General features: G+C 37.0%; 1 protein-coding gene across 3 annotated transcripts in view; it reads left to right on the plus strand.

Annotated features, from left to right (window-relative positions):
• Window positions 1-21,526, plus strand: part of PKIA (cAMP-dependent protein kinase inhibitor alpha) — a 100,443-nt gene that overhangs the window by 45,012 nt on the left and 33,905 nt on the right. For all 3 annotated transcript variants that reach the window (XR_003514474.1, XR_003514473.1, XM_027561238.1), the window contains one exon: window positions 14,616-14,743. The gene's annotated coding sequence lies outside the window, so the exon portion shown is untranslated. The remainder of the gene's footprint in view (window positions 1-14,615; window positions 14,744-21,526) is intronic.

Below are 21,526 nucleotides of genomic sequence, written 5' to 3' on the forward strand. Positions count from 1 at the left end.
TCATCTTTACTCATTTTCCCTATCTCCAGCTTCCCGCTCTAGCAACCATCAATCCATTCTTTCTATTATAAATTCAGTTTTTTAGATTTTACATATAAATGAGATCATAAAGTATTTATCTTTGTCTGATTTATTTCATTTAGCATAATGCCCCAAGTCCACCCATGTAGCTACAAATAGCCATATTTCCTTCTTTCTAATGGCTGAATAATAGTAGGTTGTTTTACACCCCATTTTATTTATCCATTCATCCGTCAAAAAACAGTAAGATTGTTTCCGTATCTTGACTGTCATAAATCCTACAATGAACACGGAGGTACAGATATCTTTTGGGGGTAGTAATTTCATTTCCTCTGGATATATAGCTAGAAGGAAAATTGCTGGATCATATGTTAGTTGTATTTTAATTTTTTTTGAAGAAACTCCACACTATTTTCTATAGTGGCTGCACCAATTTACATTCTCACCAACAGTGCATAAGTCTTTCTCTTTTCTCAACATGCTCACCCAACACTTGTTATCACTTGTGTTTTTGATACTAGCCATTCTAACATCTGTGGGGTGGCATTTAGTTAATTTAATTAGTTCTTCCTATAGAATTTTATTCATTTCTATATGTATTATCACATAAAGATTTTTGGTCATATCATAGTATCAACATGATAACCTAGATCAGCTAATTCTGTGTTCTCCATTTAAATAACAGTAAATCACACAAATATTTCTGAAAGAATATTATAATTAATCTCCAAAGATAGTTTATAATTCTGTATGCTCTGCTTTCATACACATGTGGCATTCTTTTGACTTTCACTATTTATTTATTATATTTGCAAGCCTTTTGTTAAAATAGCTGGTACACAAATCATTTCCTGATTGCCATATGATTCTATTTGTATTTTTGAGTTATTAACCTTTGCAATACAACAGCGGCTGGAAATTAGAAGGGAAAATAGTGCTTCCTTTTGGCACTTTTTGGAAAGAATATTTATAAATCTGAATTACTGATGAAAGAAAACTGATTTATTTTGCATTCTAAATTTATATGGCACTTTCTTTTAAGCTAATGTAAATTAGACTAATTATAAGCTATCTTTTTTCCCACCAGAGCAAATAAAAATAGAATTTGTAGAAAAGTTTTTTTCTCTCCACATATTGAATCATTTTTCTCCTCTTCTTTGAAAGTTAATTCTGATGAAGATGTATTTATATCTCATTGAAATCTTTGGCAAAACCTTGGCATCCCTTTGAGTAATGACGTATCACACTATGCATGTGTGCTTGGTCATGTCCAGCTCTTTGTGAACCCATGGGTGTAGCCCACCAGGCTCCTCTGTCCATGGGATTCTCCAGGAAAGACTACTAGAGTGAATTGCCATTTCCTCTTCTAGGGAATCTTCCTGACCCAGGAATTGAACTCTCATCTCATCTCCTGTATCTCCTATATTGACAGGCCATTGAAATACCTTTAAACAAATGAACAGTAATAGCTTAAATGACAAATATTACTAATATTGATACAATTTACTAAGGAGAATATATTAGAATATATTAAAATGCAGATAGTGAAAGAACAAATTTAATTTTCAACTAAATATCGCATTGATATTTAGACCATTGGTTAAAACATGAGAACAGGTTTCTTCCACTTCAGGGAAGCAAAATACTTGTAGATCACTTAACATTTATGAAGCATGTTCTCAGTCTGTAGGTATATGTTTCCTTTATATATGTCATTTAATTTAACTACATCCCTCTGTAATTGATAGCATTATCCTGTTTGCAGATGGGAAACAGGTTCAGAAAGATTGAGAATGATAACTAATCCTAGTAAGTAGCAAAACCTAAACTGATCTAATTCCAGGGCAAAGCTCTTTCTGACACATCAGCGTGGGTCTTTATCTCTTTGAAAACTGATGAACATTAAGAGCTTTCTTCCAGAAATATGCGTGGAGAAACAACATGAGCAATGATAAAACAGTAATCTCACTAAACCATTAGTGTCTGTTTGGTCTTGCTTTCACTGATAGATCTTTTTGCAAAATTGCTTTCCTCTGAGATGGTGGACTTTAAATATTTTCTCTGGAGGCTTTTCTAAATTATAACTATCGGAAAATGTTTTGCTTGAAGGCTAAAGAAAAATGAGAGCTTACTTAACTACACCTCATAATTCCTGTCAGGGTAGGTATTATGAACTCTACATCTGCCAAGATTCAAACTTAAATAAGGTGCCTCCACAAACTGTTCATTTCTCTATGATTTCTTCTTGATATTTTGAAGTAGAAATAATCTGATAACTATTCACAAAGGAGAGAAACACTTTTTCTTGATCCTCAACATCATGTTGCTGTAGGCTAATTCTTACTCTCTTCCATTGCCCCTTAATACAGAGAATGTGTTTTGGGGCCTCTCCCTCAGTCTGCTCCACTCCGAGTGCATCTTACATAAACCTTCTCAATCAGCCAATTTTTGCAAAATGGTCTTAGGGTTGGTTGATCCCTTGTATGTGTAATTCTGAACTTGTCTACAACTTAAAGTCAATAGAGCGTAATGGTTAAGAGAATTGGCACTGATTTGCAAAAAAGTCGCACACGACTTAGCGGCTGAACAACAATAACAACAACCAGACCAGAGTCCAAATACTGCCTATGCCCCTAATTGGCTGTGTAAACGTGGAGAAGTCATAAAAGATGAGAGTCCTCATGCAGAAAATGGTATAATAAATGCATCTGCCCCATATGGTTAATGTGAACATTAATGGAATGTGAGAGAGTGCATGTTAAGCATTAGCACAGGGCCTGGCTCTTGTTAGTCGTACCTGCTCTTATTGTCAGTTATTCACTTTATATTCCCGGTTTCAACCCAGTGCCTAATATATAATAGTTGTTCAACACATATTTACTAGATAAAACTAGTTCTGATACTTAAGCAATGGGCCAACAGCAGAGTAGACGCCCCTACTTATCACTTTGTCCTCAGAAAGAGAGAATAGAGACAAACCAGTCATCATAATCTCCTTTCTCACTCTAAATTTCCCATCCAGCCCCAGTAATGAAATAATATTCCTGAACCCTAACAAATTAGAGAATTTTTCAAATCACACTATTTGAAAATGGTCGGGCTTCCCTGATCTAATAATGGACTTCTCAGGTGGTGCTAGTGGTAAAGAATCCAACTGCCAATGCCCGCCAGAGATGCAGGTTCGATTCCTGGGTTGGGAAGATTCCCTGGAGTAGGAAATGGCAACCCACTTTATGTCCCAGGACCTCAAGGTCACCAGGTGTATATTAATGCAGTCTAGTTAAGATAAATGATTATAGTTCATAAACTGCTTATGAACTCATTTGTGTCTTTTAAAATTTACCACCTGCAAACTGCTTTGTTCACCTCTGAGTCTTCCAAGGGTTACAACAGACACTGGCACGTGGAAGGTATTTAGGAAATGTTTGTTGAATAAATGAGTAAATATGTGAATGAATAGGAACTGTGAAACACTAACACAAGAATATTTTTCTTTCCAAAAAATAATGAAAAAATTTCATTCAATAAGAATCATTCTTAGTACTGATAGATGACTTAGTAGTTCCTATTCAATACAAAATGTTCCACTCCATTTTTTTCTGATATTTTACAAGTTATTAATTAATGGTTTTCCTGGTAGCTCAGATGGTAAAGCATGTGCCTGCAATGCAGGAGACCGAAGTCTGGCCCTGAACTAGATTTTCCTTTTACATTCCTTCTCTGTTCAGTGCAGTGCCTGAGTAGCTAAGAGAGGAGCCTGGTTTCTCAATAGCCAGCACCTTCATTTTGGAGGGTTTGTGGGTTAGGTCTTAGTCTCTATATTACCATATCCATGAGACTTATTGGCATTCTCTTTAAAATCAATTTAAGTCGTGTCCAACTCTTTGCGATCAGTTTGCCCGAGTATATGTATATCTGGTTGTCTGCTCTCTCTCTTTCTACACACACACACACACACACACACACACACACACACACACACACACACACACATAAGCACACAAAGAGAGAGATTTTCCTTGACTTAGGATGGGGTTATGTCCTGATAGACCGATTGTTAAGTTGAAAATATTGTAAGTTGAAAATGCATTTAATACACCTGACCTACTGAACATAATTAATTATCAGGGCTTCCCTGATATCTCAGTTGGTAAAGAATCTGCCTAAAATGCAGGATACCCTGGTTTGATTCCTGGGTCAGGAAGATCTCCTGCAGAAGGGATAGGCTACCCACTCCAGTGTTCTTGGGCTTCCCTTGTAGCTTAGCTGGTAAAGAATCCACCTGTGATGTGGGAGACATGGGCTAGATCCCTGGTTTGGTAAGATCCCCTGGAGAAGGGAAAGGCTACCCACTCCAGTATTCTGGCCTAGAGAATTCCATGGACTGTATAGTCCATAGGACAGTGACTTTCACATTCACTTTTCTTTCACTTTCAAAGGCAATACAAAGATCAATGCTAATGAATTAATGGGTTTGGCAGTGAACTATTTACTGACCTCTATTTTCTTAATGAGATATGAATCAACTTACCAGCTGAGTCTGAGGGAAGCAGAGAGGATGGAGGAAAATTTGAGGAGAGTGGGTAAAGCTTCTAAGAAAATGGTCCTTAAGAGGAATTAGGAAGAACTTACTGGTAAGTCTGAGCAGTATTTCCAGTCTTAAAAACCCATTTGAAGGTGGTTTGGTCGTTAATTTATTGAAATACCAATTTGCCCTGCCAAAAGATACTTTTCACATGCCTGGCTATGTTATAAAGAAGTAGAAAAGAATGAGAGATAACAATCGACAGAAAATTCAATTAGTGTTTTTAAAAACTTTTTCTGCTTACCCCACTCCCCTTCTGGGGAGCCTTCACAGACACAGCTGCCCTCCCAGTCACACGTAACCCAACAAGGCAGCACTCCATTATCAAAAAATTCAAAGAAATGGAGCATAGATTTCCACGTTGTTAATTTAGCAAACTCATATATTATACATAATATCTTCAGTTGGCAAAAATTTTTGCAGTATAATTTAGTTTGATCTTTTAACAAGTAATTTGTCAATGTCTAGCAAGATAAAAATGTTAATAGTGTATTACACATTCATTCTAATTCTGGACCCTTATGCCAATAAATAATTTACATCCATAAAACTATTATATAAATAAAAGTGCTCATTATCACATCATTTTTAATAACAAAAATTGGAAACACCTTTAATTGTTAATAGGAAAATAATTTAGTAAATTATACCCACTTATTAGAAAATTACACGGTTGTTATAATTACAAGACTGTGAAGCAAAAGAGAATAATGCTTAATGAGGAAAGAATGAAGAAAGCTGACTTAAAATTTTGTCTCCCTTGTGACAGTAATTATATAAACATAATATTTATTAAAAATTAAAACAAGGTTTTGAAAGCTCTGTAACAGTAATAAGGATTTTATGTTTGTTTCAAAATGTTTTTAACATGGCTATTCTTTATAAATTTTTTTTATAGGCATAATAGGTTTTTTCTACTCCCTTTCTTAAGAATTTCTGATTATTACTTCATTTTTCCATTTCATAGTTTCAAATAAAATCTGTGATTTTATCATCAGAGAAGATTAGACTTAATTTGACATTTCATAATTCCAAGTTATTTGGTATAAAAAGACCACATGCACTTGTAAGTTCTTTAAAAATATAATTTCAAGACATTTTTTGTGCTTTATCTTGCCTAGGCTGGAGATTAAGCAAACTACCTAAAACTGCTGGGCACTTTTTTTTTTTTTTTCATTTTTCTCCTTGTTATTCATTTATCTTGCCCTTCACAGAAATGATAACAAATGAGTCTGCAGGCACATCTGCCAGTTTCTTAAATCCCTATTATCTGCATTACAAAATCATACTAGTAAGAATGCTTCCATTATTTTCAGAGCTCTTTAGTTTTTATGCTTCAGCATTCTGTAGGATGTATCTTATATAAGTGCAAAACTTGGATTCAACTTCTGGAAGCTTTCGATTTCTTAGTTCAAAAGTAAGAGATCCTTAATTCAGCCATCTGATTCACAATTGTTTGTACAGTAAGAAGCTCCTAAATCATGCTTTGATGAATACCTGGCAGTTTTCTTGCCATTTTCCAAAAGTTTTCTATTAAACATTCTCTCTCTCTCTCTCTCTCTCACACACACACACACACACACACATTTTGATTAAAAACACAGATTTTGTCATTATAAAGTTTAAGATTCTATTTCCAGTTCTATAGTATCTGGGCCACTTCTCTTTAGGCAAGTAACCTAATGTCTCTGAATCTTGTTATTTTCATCTCTGAAATGGAGATTACAATTACATCAGACAGTCCTCAAAACATCCGTAGTGATTTCAGAGCTTCTTTTTCAGAGTCAGGTACAAAGCAGGCACTCAGTAAATAACTAGTGCTTTTATTAATTTATTATTATTTCTGTGTTTAATTTTAACTGAGTCAGTGAGTTCCTATAATAAAATGCAATTTCCAGTAAATCAAGTAACACCTGTTATCAGCAAAAATTTTAACTGAGTTCATTATTTTCTATGTAACTCAGATTAGTGTTCTGCCTTTTTTCTGTGCCATATGTAGGTGTTCAACAGATTAAGTTAATAAATGTATGAATGCATGAATGTGTAGATGAATGATTAAATGCTTATTTTTGACGAGGTAGAAAAAATATAACACAGTGGAACAAATAAAATAGCCTATGGAGAAAAATGGCAAACTCACATACGTGCCCAGGGCCAGTCTAGGAAAAATTGCTTTTTTTTTTTTTTAAGGAAAAAAATGTGTCAAATAACTTATTTAGCACTAATAAAAATAATGTCATATCAACCATACTAAAATAGAACATTGAGCTACAGTTCCATTAAGTGGCATTGTGCCAGCACTCATTCAATAAGTTGTGCCCGACTCTGCAGCCCACACTCCTCTGTTCGTGGGATATTCCTGGCAAGAATACTGGAGTCGGTTGCCATTTCCTCCTCTAAGGATTTTCCCAGGAATCGAACCTGCCTTTCCTGTGTCTCCCACCTTGGCAGCTGGATTCTTTTATGGATCCTTTTATCACTGAGCCACTTCGGAAGCCCCTGAGTGACATTATATAGTCTAAATTTATGGAGAACTTTTGAGATGGCTGATAAAATGATGGTTGAGTAACTTTGAGCAGAAAAGATAGAGAGAAATGGCTTTTTCTACATTCTACTGTGCCTTTAAGTAAAATGCTTCATAATCTTGCTGCATAGCTATATGTCATTTGGCTTTAGACACCTATTGTGATTTGCCCTGTGAAGATAAGGTTTTGCCATGGAGAGGATTTGTAGAAGTAACACACTTTGCAGTACCATTGGCAACCACAAGTACCAAAACTCCAGTTTAGGTGAAGCTACTGTCAAATGATAATGTCATTTCCTTGTGAGTGTTTCGGGAAAAGATGGGCAGGAAATGTATAAAGGTCAATCATTTATTGACTGAAATAACATTTCATCATTTTGAAAACATAAAATACATTACAGTTGGTAGAGCATCGTGCGTTAATATTTCACTGTACTTTAGGCATTGCCTACAATCAATTGCCTACCTATAAATTGTAATAATTTCTGCCCTTTGAAACACTATCATTTACTAAAGTCCATACATTAGTCAAATTCCTTAGTTTCCCTTCTTCAAATTCCCTTCTTCTGTTTCAGAATTTCATTCAAGACATCACACTACATTTAGTTGTCACGTTTGTCGTGTTTCCTTAGGCTCCTCTTGGGATTGATGGTTTCTCAGACTCCGTGGTTTGGATGACGTGAACAATTTTGAGTTAGTCAGAATTTTGTAGGATGCCCATTATTGGGATTTGTTTGACGCATTTTTCATGATAAGATTAGAATTATGTGTTGTGGGGAGGAAGACCACAGCGTAGAAGTGTCGGATCATAAGTGTGCATATTATCAGTGTGCATTATGAATGCTGAGGTTGATCTTGATCACCTGGCTAAGGTAGTGCTTTTCAGAGTTCTTCATTGTAGAGTTACTCTTTCCCCCCTCTTCTCTTGTACTTTTCGGAAGGAAGTTAGTGTCCTCAGCCCACAGCTAAGGAATAGGAAGTTATGCTTAAGATGGAGTATCTACACAAACTATTTGGAATTCTTTTTCACAGAGTTTTGTCTATTCTCATTTATTTATTTATGAATCAAATTATTTACATCAGAAGAACTCATGGGTTTTTATTTTATATTTTGGGTAATCCTCTAACTCTACTTTATTTGTTGCTCAAATTGCTTTAGTCCTGAACCTTATCAATTCTTTCAGTTGGCTTTTGTGCCACTTTGATGTATCCCCATTTGGATGGTTTGTTTGTTTTTACACTTCCATACCCTATATGATGGTCTGAGCTCATCTTGTATATTTACTGCCCCAGTCCTAAAATCAGCTATTTCTTCAAGGATAACTAGATCTTCTTATTGGAGAATGGTATTAGACACGAGGATCTGGGTTTGGAGTATGCTAATTGTAACGCAAATGTCGTTGCTTCCAGGTCTTCTCAGCTGACAGAGCAAAGAGATAATATGTGTGTATATTAACCATATATATATATATACACATATCTATAACTATCTCTCTACGTAACTGTGTATTAAGCTAATATAAATATTAAACTAAATATGAATGTATATCGAGGTTTCCAACTCTAATCTGTTATCACATAGATCATTTTAGCCCCATTTCTTGCTTATCTTTAAATTGTGACTCCAGCAAAACACTTGACTTTTAGAAGTGAGAAAATCAAATTGTAGCAACTTTGGGAAGCCACGTTATCTAGCAGAATAATTCTTAAAGGGCAAGGTGTGCGTCATCAAATTTTAATTTACAGGAGTCTCCAATCCATAACCACCAACAGAACAGACAAAAAGCTTCAAAAAAAAAAGAGAGAGAACCTGTTCTCCCAAGCCTAAGTATGAAGAAAGGGGTTGCTAAAAACAGAAAACTTTTTGGGCAATACACACACCCTTCAGTGGAGGGTACCTGGTGCTTCAGGTTAAGAATCTGCCTGTAATGCGGGACACCTGGGTTTGATCCCTGGGTAGGGAAGATCCCCAGGAAAAGGAAATGGCAACCCACTCCAGCCATTCCTCACCTGGGAAATCCCATGGACAAAGGAGCCTGGCGGGCTCTAGTCCATGGGGTCACAAAGCAGACGTGACTGAGCAACTAACACTTTGACTTTTTGCCGGGGTCCAGCCCCGGTGGATCCAGGGAATTCGAAGGGGAGACGGCATCGGCAATCAGGAAACAATTGCTTAATTAAACGTTAATTAAGGATATAAAGAGTGGTTAAATAAGGATAGCTCAGTGAGGAAATTCAGTGGAGAAAAGAGGCTGAATAATTCAGCCAGAAGGTGAGAGAGAACGACATGGGGAGACCAAGTTTCGGTGAACAAGGCCCGCACTTTATTTTCCAAAGTAGTTTTTATACCTTAAGTTATGCATAGAGGATAATGGGGGAAGGGGTAGAGTCATGCAGTAAGCCAGGCTTTCTTCCTGCAAACTGATCATATGCAAAAGTTTAAGTGATTTGCATTATCTTCTGGCCCGGAGGCCTGTTAACATTTTAAGACCCTTTCTTCAGAAAACTTATTTTTCTCTAAAGGTGATTAGTCAGGCGCCACCCTCCAAAAGCATTAAAGTTGCATTCCTACAGAGCAAAGGTGTGGTGGGCTGTAACAAGAAAAAGAATTAACTCAAGGGTCCAAGGTTACAAACATTAAAGGTACTACTTACACCAATTATATTAATCAATACACTGCCAGGGACACAGCAGGTAAGGGATATGGAGACTTAGCAGCAAACAATGGCCCAACAAGTGAAAAACCCTTCACCAATACAGTTTCTAATCAATCTTTTAACTGCTCAAAGGAATTTGTATTTAGACAGTTTAGAACATCTCCTGCCTCTCGCAGTTGGGAGGCTCTGAGCAATCACATGTGGCCGGAAAAACCTATTCAGGCAGGCTAGAGGACTTCCAAAGGAGTTTTGTAGGTTGAAACACTATCACACCCAGGAACTTTATTAACTGGAGCTCTAAGTTAACTCTTTCTTCAGAGAGAGGTAGTGGGGGACAGCCCCCCGTAAAGTCAGAGGTGTAGGTGAGAGCACAAAGCAGAAAGTAGGCAGACTCTGGTTTTGGGGGTAGATGCTCGAGAATTTCCAGGGGGACTCCTGAGGCTCGATCCCGCCTTTGCGTATGCCAAGCCTCCTTCCTCATGACCTTTGCCACGGGGGGGAGCTCCTGTTCCCGACAACTTTTCACACTATTCAAGCCAAATGCCAATGGAAATATTGCACCCATTCCCTACTTCCTGTGATTTTGGTTGGGCCAAGTGAGGCTATCATCTTCCATGCCACCCCACTCCTGCCCTCCAGAAAAGGTAGCACTTTGATTCCCCACCAGGTTTGCAACCCACTCTAGTATTATTGCTGGGAAAAAATCCCATGGACAGAGGACCTAGTCAGACACAGCTGAGTGACAAAGCATGCACACACGCATCCACAGAGTGTATATCAATCCCAATCACCATCCCTCTTCCTCTTGGTATCCATAAATTTTTCTCTATGTCTGTGTCTGTATTTCTGCTTTGCAAATGGATCATCTATACCATTTTTCTAGATTTCATATATATACATTAACATATGATATTTGTTTTTCTTTTTCTGACTTACTTTACTCTGTATGACAGTCTCTAGGTCCATGCACATCTCTGCAAATGACCCAATTTTATTCTTTTTTATGGCTGAGTAATAGTCCATTGGGGGTTCCCAGGTGGAGCTAGTGGCAAAGAACTTCCCTGCCAGTGCAGGAGACATAAGAGACATGGATTTTGATCCCTGGGCTGGGAAGATCACCTGGAGGAGAGCATGGCAACCCACTCTAGTATTCTTGCCTAGAGAATCCCATGGAGAGAGGAACCTGGAGAGCTACCATCCATAAGGTTGCAAGAAGCTGGACATGATTGAAGCAACTTAGCATCAGTTCAGTTCAGTCGCTCAGCTGTGTCTGACTCTTTGCGACCCCATAGAGTGAAGCACGCCAGACTTCCCTGTCCATCACCAACTCCCGGAGATTGCTCAAACTCATGTCCTCAAGTCGGTGATGCCATCTAACCATCTCATCCTCTGTCTTCCCCTTCTCCACCCGCCCTCAATCTTTCCCAGCATCCAAGCCTTTTCCAGTGAGTCAGTTCTTCGCATCAGGTGGCCAGAGTATTGGAGTTTCAGCTTCAGCATCAGTCCTTCCGATGGATATTCAGGACTGATTTCCTTTAAGATTGACTGGTTTGATCTCCTTGCAGTTCAAGGGAATCTCAAGAGTCTTCTCCACCACCACAGTTAAAAACCATCAATTCTTTGACACTCAGCTTTCTTTATAGTCCAACTCTCACATCCTTACATGACTACTAGAAAATAGTGTGTGTGCAACTTAGCATGCACACACACTATTCCATTGTGTGTATGTGTGTGTGTTTGTACACACATCTTCTTTATCCATTCCTCTTTTGATGGATATTTAGCTTGCTTCCATGTCCTGGTTACTGTAAATAGTGCTGTAATGAACACTGTGGTATATGTGTCTTTTAGAATTGTGGTTTTCTCAGGGTTTATTCCCAGTTTTCTGGATCATATGGTAGTTTTATTTTTAATTTTTTAAGGAACCTCCATACTGTTCTCCATAGTGGTTGTATCAATTTACATTCCTACCAACAGTGTCTAAGTGTACTCATCTTTCTATAGCCAGGATTATTATCACCCTTCTCTAGCAATCCAGCCACAGTAGTTCCAGAATGATCTTTCTAAAACTAAACTAAGCAAATTTATCTTATGAAAATACCTGATTTTGTTGTGGAACTTTTCTGTCTTCTCTTCTAAGTTTTCAATTAAAATCTTTCAATGGATTCCGATATCCTTGGAGTAAAAATCTCACATCCTAACTCTTTTTGTCCATTGGGCTGCTGTAAGAATACACTACGGGTTGGGTGGCTCATAAACAACAGACATTTATTTCTAGCAGTTCTGGAGACTGAAAGTGCAAGAACAGGGTGCCAGTATGGTCAGATGAGGCTTCCCTGGTGGCTCAGTGGTAAAAAATTGCCTGCAATGCAGGAACAGTAGGAGACGTGGCTTAGATCTCTGGGTCGGGAAGATCCCCTGGAGGAAGGTATGGCAACCCACTCTAGTATACTTGCCTGGAGAATCCCATGGACAGAGGAGCCTAGTGGGCTGCAGTCCATAGGGTCACAAAGAGTTGGACACGACTGAAATGACTTCGCACTCATGCATTGCATGTCAGATGAGGGCCTTCTGAGTCAGACGACTTCTACTTTCGCATGGCAGAAGAGGCTAGGGAGCTCTATGGGGTCTTTTTGTTTGCAGGAGCACTAATACCACTCCTGAGGGCTGTGCCCTCATGATCTAATCTTTCTCAAAGACCACACCTACAATGGGAAATTAAGATTTCAACATATGAATTTGGAGGGGCACACAGAGATTCAACCGTAGCACTTACTATACATACATGGACCAGTCATGACTTGCTTCTGACACCCTCTCCATTGTCTTCGTTTCTTATACTCCAATGAGCATTTCTTAAATTGATTCTAAATGGATCTCCTTTCTGCTCTGATTCGTAACCATTCATTTTCTTGCAACCGTGAATTTATCTTCTCTTTTCCTTAAAAATGCACCCCTCCTTCCTGTTACATATCCATTTCCACTGACTTCTACAAGAAGCCCTGCTGATATCTCCCATATACTGTCCACAGCAAGAATTAAGATCTTACTGTGTCTTCCTATAGCATTCTGTAATAATTTTTACTGTAATTATGAATTTTATTTGGATGTCACATTACATTTAATTCTAGATGGCAAGATAATGATTTTAGTAACAATAACACTAGTGTTAGCTTAACCCATGATATACTCTAGCTGTTCAATAAGTGTTTGTTGAATGAGTGAATGAATGAATGAATGCATGAATCGTCAGCTTGAAATCTTAATCATTTTACCTTTTAAAAATCTGTTCAAAGACATAGTTTTTCAAAAAAATAAGGACTTAGGATCCTAAACTTCATTTGATAGAGGAAATTTTTACTGACACATTATCTTTAAATACCTCCAGGTAAAACAATTAACCCAGGAATTTAAGGTTATCCATTTAGACTTGCAAGCCAGTTACTAATACGTCCTGCCCCCACTGTATCAGATGGTATCAGTGCTCGACTCATAACTCCCCAGCCTCATCATTCCAGTATATACTGATAGAATCATCTAACATCTGCAATTAGCCACTCTAGGACAGGTCAGAAGTGTACAGGAGTTAATATATCTGGGTGTAGCTCTCAACCAAAGACAGAGGGGGACTGGAAGATAAGTACTTCAAGTTTCTCACTCAGTCTTGGAATAACTCTGAGACATGTTCTATAGAGTTTTAGAGAACTCCCCTGGAGGACTGACAGCAGTTTCCTGCAGGAGAAATCTGTTCAGTAATGTACCTCTATTGATTTATTTCCATGTCTCTGCTCTCAAATCCCACTCCACTCCTGAGTTTTCTGGAAGAACCTCCCAGATGAATAGTTTGCATTCAAATTCTTGCCTCAGGTTCTGCTTCTAGGGGAATTCAAATTATAGCATCCTACCAATCCAGTGCTCCTTAAGAGCCATCACTGCCACAAGTATGAAGGCATGGCTCATTTTGTGTCACCCTGCCTGCATCCTAATACTTTTAAACAGATTGGAAAGAGCATGACCTTGAAGAGAAAAATAGCTTATATGAGAATGGCCAATGGATAAGGGAAAGGAGAGAGAGTACCATTTGTTTTCCATTGATGATAGTATGAAATTTACACGCAGATGGTCTAACAGGTGTGACTATAATTTGAGGAGACTGCCCCCTTGGTTACTAAGGAAACTGCTATTATTATTGTGGAAACACAATCTCACTTTATTGCTTCACTTGTAGCCTTTTTCTTAACTCTAGTATAGCAGCCAACAGATTCATCCTTTTCCCACGACTTCATCACAAAGAGACATACATGTGCACACACACACACACACACACACACTTTTGTGTATGCCAGTGCTAGAGAAGACAAGCTCATGGTGCATGTATGCAATGGATACTGTAAATTACAGGTCTCCATGAAATACTCTTCTGCAGGTTTCATGAATAATTAAGTTTAGTAAAATTAATAATTTCCTTAAGATCTTGATGAAAACTGAAGAAAGAAAATTCTGAAGAAAACAACTTAGAAACCTGCCTTTTTGCCCTCACTTTGTGCCTTAATGAACAAAGGATAACAGGGACTCTTTTGGAAGTCTTTGCTTGGGTTGAAGACTGTACTCTTACCATGTTAAGTTTATGAGTGTGTAAACTTCTTCATCTCCTGCACTGGCAGGTTCTTTACCACTAGTGCTACCTGGGAAGCCCATGCAAACTTAGGAAGCATGAAGTTTCCGAAAGCTATTATACAGTTTAGAAGATGTATGCTTGGATGTTTACTTAAAACTAAAAAATGAGGTCTATATGTACAAATAATTTCTCTTTTTGTATCCATTTCAGTTTTCTGAGTTTCTGGAAAGGCCTGGTATCTCCAAAGGAACAGTTTCTGATAGAAGTTTGGAGGTCTGATTCAAGAAAAAATAATCAAGGACAGCCAATGAATTGAGGACAAGAAGGTTTCCAATCAGGTAGGAACACTTAATCTCATACAATCACCTTAAATAAAGTGTGTTGTTAGCTGGATATGATACAACTGCTTGGAAAAGATGGATTTATAACCTACCCTACAAGGAAACTATCCCCAGTTCCCTTGGAGGTTGTAGTGTTTATCAGAGAGTACCTTGGGGGAAAATGAGTACAATAACAGTATGATGCTTTTTTCCATTTTTAGCTCATTGTTGCCATGTACCCTTGGTGATCATGGTGCCTGTGATTTAGTCCCATGAGCTTAGGTACGTGGAACAGCAGTTAACCCTTTTTAGTATTTTCTCCCAAGACAAATCGTTTTTATGGGTTTTTTTTCCATGATCTAGTTGCTTATCACAATTAAGCATCAAGTCTCCTGAATGAGGTATAGTTCCAGTCATTCTAAGGAAATTAGCTTGATTCTTATTGGGACACATCTTGGTCTTGGCACAAAGTGAGTTCACATAAGGATTTACAAGGAGAAGAAGGGGACATGGGAAAGAGGAGTTCATTGTTCCCTGGGCACACCAGAACTCCTCTGACAATTGTGTTTTCATTAGCAATGTCAACTTAAAACATATTCACAACCTAAAGGTTGAGAGTTATGTTTTATTTGGTGGGAATTTTTAAGACTTCAAGATCAGGAGGCAGCATCCCAAGTAACCCTGAGAGAACTGCTCCTAGGAGGTGAGACAGGGAGCCAGGTTTTATAGAAGTTTTGCAACAAAGGGCAGGTAGACCGACCAAACATCAGAAGATCATTGTTAGTTAAAGAAAAATCAGATCTTTCAAGTTAAGTAGTTTAGCACTTTTCTATGTATGGGAGGATGCAAGAGTCTGGGCTCAGTGAAATCATTGCTTTGATATGCACCTCAGCTATATGGAACCAGTATCCTGTGTTTTCATACCTTGAGCTGCCTCAGGGATGACCATAGAGAGTGGCTGCAGTCTGATCTCTGCTAGATGGTAGATAGTCTTTCTTTCCTGAGTTCCCTCAGGGCTCACCAGTTTACCATCAGTGATGCCTGCAATCACTGATGACTGTCACATCTTTTGTTTACTGATGTGCAAGACATTTTCCATTTTTCAGAGTTTGTGATAAAATCTTACAGTAAAAGGAATAATGAAGATGTCCCATTATATGGCAGGACAAAAGATAGTAGTGACATAAAAATCAGGGCCTATCTGTCTCATCTACAGTTAAAGACTCAGTGTTTAGCTGAGTATATTTGACTCCTTATCAATATTCAATAAGAAAACCATGTTGAATGACTTAAGGATGAATTAATGAATGAAAAAAAGTTAATATAGTAGAAACTGTTTTATCCTTGTATTTTCTTGTGTGTTGACTTTTGTATTTCAGGACCTAGCACTCTTACTGACACATAGAACAATTGATTGAAAGAATGAAACCTCACAATTCTAAGAATAATTTTAAGACCAATACAGACCTCATATTTGTCACGGTCTATGATAGAAGTATCCAGAGATGAAAGCCTGGATCTCAGCTACTGATAGAGTTAACAGAATCTATCAGGTTTTAATAATTTACAGTTCATCCTATTACATTTAGGCATTTAGCTACATGAGCCATACAATTAAATGTTGACTGGAAAAAAATGCACAACCTAAAAGTTGAGAATTCTGTTTTATTCAGCAGACATACTGAAGACTTAAGTCAGGACACAGCTTCTCAGATAGCTCTGAGGGACTGTTCTGAAGAGGTAAGGGAGGAGCCAGGATATTCAGGACATTTTGCAAGAAAAACAGGTAGTCGGAACATCAAAAGATCACTGTTAATTAAAGAAACTAGACATCTCAAGTTAATGAATTTAGCACCTCTCAATATCTGGTAAGATGCAAGAATCTGGGCTCATTGGAATCATTCCATTGATATGGACTTGAAATATCTAGGGCCAGTATTCTGTTTTCTCCATCTTGAGTGCCCCCAGGGTACAGCTTTGAGGGTGGCTGTAGTGGCTGGCAGCTTGATGACTATAACATCCTTTGTTACTGATATGACAGGTGACATCTTTGTCCACATAAATGACTTGAATATGGATAGCACATCCCCGGATGTGCAAAACATGATTCTTGGAGCATTTTTACAAAGTTAAGGGCAATTTCAGAATCACTAGCAGCTAAAATTGCTATTTATACGTCTCCACAGGTAGGTAGTAAACTGCTGTTGCTAGCTTCTTTTTTCCCAAGGGATAACAAAAAGCCATGTAATTCAAGAAAGAAATGTAAAATTTAGCACAATGCCATTTCCACAAAACCAAACACACAGATATACAGATATACATACACACATATACAAACTCTCTCAGATATGAAGTAATAATCTAAAATAGGACCCTGGAACTCATTGCAAAATAGCAGATGTACTAATATTTGATGATTTTCTTTGATTTATGTTTGATATTTATATAGATATATATTAATAACATTCAGAGTTGCTATATGGAAAAATAACTTTGTACCAATATTGTCTTTGTCTGTGTTATCGATAATGTATGAGATTGCCTCTCTGCTCCATCCTTTTCCTGTAATATCTTATGGGCAAGAGATGTAGTTATCAGTTGTTTTTAAAATTTCTAGATAGCCAGAAGACTAATATCACTTAAATAAAGAAGGCAAATTATCCCAAAGTAGGTGGCTTTGTTATGGAACATAAAGTCCTTGTAGTAAAGGGGAAGAATTTCATAGCTAAAAGGCTTCAGTTGCAGAAGATTTGTGAGTAAATATGTATGTTGTTTCAAAGTGGACTCTCTTCTATAATTAATGTCTGGGACTTATCTTTGGTATCTAATGGATTTTGATTTTAAAGTATTATTAGGTAATGTACCAAAGAATGTATTAAATTGGACGTAAATTATGAGAAACTATAAAATAAACTCCTTCAAACACACCACCAAAATTAAGAACTAGAATCAAAATTGTTGAACCTTCTCTCTGTTCTCCACCCCGGTTTCACCTTCCTTTCATCAAAGAAACCACTCTCATCTTGGCTTTCTATTCAGCATTCATTTAATCTTTATGTTTTTGATTCATTTAATCTTTATGATTTTGCTTGTTATTGAGATTTATAAAAATTGATATCATACTTTAGTCTTCTGTGCTTGCTTTTTTACTCAACATCATGTTTCTAAGGTTCATACATTTTGTTTTAACTCATGTTCATTCATTTTACTGGAGAAGGGAATGGCAACCCACTCCAGTATTCTTGCCTGGAGAATCACATGGCCAGAGGATAAAATTCCATATTGTATAAATATAATAAAATGTATTTATTAGTCTATTAGTGATATTGGGACCTATTATGAACAGTACTTCCATGAACATTTATTTTAATGTTTCCTAGTACACATGTGCAAGAGTTTATTTAATATAAGTAAAAGAGCACACCACTAAGAATAGAATTGCTGAAAATTCAAATATTCAACTTTAAAATATTATGCCAAGTGTTTTCCAAAGCTTTAGAGTCTGTTTTTAGTCTTTCTGTTCTATAGCCTCACCAGTAAGAATGGACAATCTAGTCAGTATAAATTCTCTTCTGGTTTTTGTATTACTTTGCTCGGTTTCCCCTAAAAAAAAGATACCACAGACTTAATGGCTTAAAAAAAAGTTTTATCTTCTCCCGGTTCTGGAGGCTGGAATTCAGGATCAAGGTGGTGGCAGTTTGGGGTCCTTCTGAGGTCTCTCTCCTTGAGTTGCAGATGGCCCCTGCCTTCTGGCTGTGTCTTCACATGTCCTTTTCCCTGTGTGTGTGCATCTTTGGTCTCTCTTCCTCTTCTTATGACACTGGTCATAATTAGGTTGAGAATCCTTCATTTGTTTAAATAGTTGCCTGTGTTTCCTATTCTGTGAAATTCCAGAAAATATCTTTTCTCCATTATTCTGTTGTTTATCTTTTTCTTACTTATTTCTTATTGTTCTTTGTGCTTAGTCACTCAGTTGTGTCCGACTCCGAGACCCTATGGACTGTAGCCTGCCAGGCTTCTCTGTCCATGGGGATTCTCCAGGCAAGAATCCTGGAGTAGGTTGCCATGCCCTCCTCCAGGGGATCTTCTCAACCCAAGGATTGAACCCGGGTCTCCCGCATTGCGGGCAGATTCCTTACCAGCTGAGCCACCAGGGAAGCCCTGGTGTTGTTCTTTAAATACAAGCAAATAATCCTTTGTCGGCTATATCTGACACAAATAAGTTATGTCTTGCCTTCTTACTTTTTTAATGTTATCTGGTGATAAATAGCAGCTCTCAATTTTAATGAAATCAAATTTATCTTTTAGCCTAGTGGCCTTTTTTGTCTTACTTTTATAGTAGATTTTCTTCTGAAAGTTCTGGTATATCTGTGTTCTATATTCAAGCCATTAATGTATTTAGAATTGACTTGTATATATACTTCCCAATTTCTTTGTTTTCTTATGAATAATTAAGTTTTCCAGGATCACTTTGGAATGATTTTTTTTAGGTGTGTCTGAGCTATTCTTGGACATTTGACCATTCATATGAATTTCAGAATTAGCTGGTATGCAAAACCTCTGTTAAATATTTTTATTGTAAATATATTGAATGTTTAAATGAAGTTGGGGAAATTTTACATCATTATGATGGTCTCTTTATTCATAAATAAAATGTATTTCTCCATTTATTTATGTTTCAATGTCTTGCACATCTTTATTTGGATTTATTCCTAGGCAACTTTTTTTTTCTATTTTAAATAATTTTTAAGCTCTTCCTTTTTGCTGGATTAGAGAATCCAATAGGTTTTTGTTTCTTGAGCTTACATCTATCCATCTCGCTAATACCGCTCTTAGTATGAGAGAGAAGTCTCTTAGCAAAAAGGAATAAATGTAAAATTGAATAAAAATATTATAGGTCAGCTCTGGTCAATAATAGAACTATCTGTGATAATGGAAATGTTCTTATGCTGTGCTTGTGCTTAGTCACTCAGTCATGTCTGAGTCTTTGCGATCCCATGGACTGTAGCCCACCCTCCTCTGTCCATGGGATTCTCTAGGCAAGAATACTAGAGTGGGTTGCCAGGCCCTGCTCCAGAGGATCTTCCCAACCCAGGGATTGAACCCATGTCTCCTGCACTGCAGGTTCTTAGTGCTATCAAATCTATAACCATTAGTCACATATGTTTAAAAAAATTTTTTAACACAAATTAAATAAAATTCAATAAAATTAAAAATTCAGTTCTTGAGTCACACTTGCCCACATTTCAGGTATTTACTAGCCACTTGTTAATAAGGGACGCTATACTGGACATTTGGCTCTAGACTATTAGACTGTGGAGCCATGCAGTCCTGGGATTTTATCTTTGTCAGTGCATAATGAGATCTTTTCACATGCCTATTATTCTGTTATTCAAAAGAGAAGTTACTTAACAGTCATCTCTAACTTTTTGAAATAATCCAACATACAGCTTTCACCACCCATGAATTTCTTGAACCATATTTATGTTTCTAAACTACTTCTTAAATCAAGTGTTCATTTGATTCATGACCTTATAAATGCAATTTTGATCATTTTTCCCTGAAATCTCATATTTGTATAACCATGTGGAAATGCATTTCCTATCTTTTTGCCCTCTTGTAAGCTCTTCCTGTATTTTAATCCTCACAAGCTTATATCCCCTAATGTTAAATACTTAATAGCAGTAGCTTGTAAAAAAATTTAAGAGATCATTGGTAAGCTTTTTTTCAATCATCCATACATTTAAACAGTGTGTTGCAATAAGAAATAATACTTAGTAATAAAAAGACACAAGTCATAGTTTTACCCATAAAAATGAACTTTATATGCATTCGAGTAAGGTTTATATAAGGTATATAAGATTTATTCTCATTCTAAAATTGTTATGATTATTTGGGCTTCCCTGGTAGCTCAGCTGGTAAAGAATCTGCCTGCAATGCAGGAAAACCCCGTTCGATTCCTGGGTTGAGAAGATCCTCTAGAGAAGGGATAGGCTACCGATTCCAATATTCTTAGGCTTCCCTGTGGCTCAGATGGTAAAGAATCCACCTGCAATGCGAGAGGCCTGGGTTGGATCCCTGGGTTGGGAAGATCCCCTGGAGAAGGGAAGAGCTACCCACTCCAGTATTCTGGCCTGGAGAATTCCATGGACAGAGGAGCCTGGCAGGCTACAGTCCTAATTTTCCCCGAACTTTAAATACTTACTATAAATAGTTTGTAAAAAAAAAAAAATGAGATCACTGGTAAGCTCTTTTATTCTCAATCATCTAGACATTTAAATAATGTGTTGCAGTAAGAAATAATCCTTGGTAATCAAAAGACTCAAGTCATAATTTCACCCATAAAAATGAACTCTGTATGTATTCAAGTACGGTTTATATAAGGTACATAGGATTTATTCTGATTCTAAAATTGTTATGATTATTTAGAAAATCATGTTTGAAATATGATAAGATTCAAAGCCAATAAAGGTTTTAAATCTATTTAAAGAATCTATAAAGAATTCAAGTATTTTACCTTTTTCCCTTATTTGACATTAACCTGTACTCCTTCATCTTTCACTTACAGCATGCTGTAGCTGCAGTTAACACAAAGACAAAATATAATGTCTAAATATTCTGTACATTTTTTTAATGAATACTTTTGTTTAAAATTGTTATAACCTAAATTCTTGATTCCCCTTTCACAACTTTTTCTATCCTCCATGCTACTGCAATCAATCACATGATTGATTATTCCTTTTTTTTTGTTTGCTAATTCTTTTTTAAAAATATGTTTCAAACTATCATCAGTTCAGGAAA

Source organism: Bos indicus x Bos taurus, chromosome 14 (genome assembly GCF_003369695.1).
Source record: "Bos indicus x Bos taurus breed Angus x Brahman F1 hybrid chromosome 14, Bos_hybrid_MaternalHap_v2.0, whole genome shotgun sequence".
Lineage (NCBI taxonomy): Eukaryota > Metazoa > Chordata > Mammalia > Artiodactyla > Bovidae > Bos > Bos indicus x Bos taurus.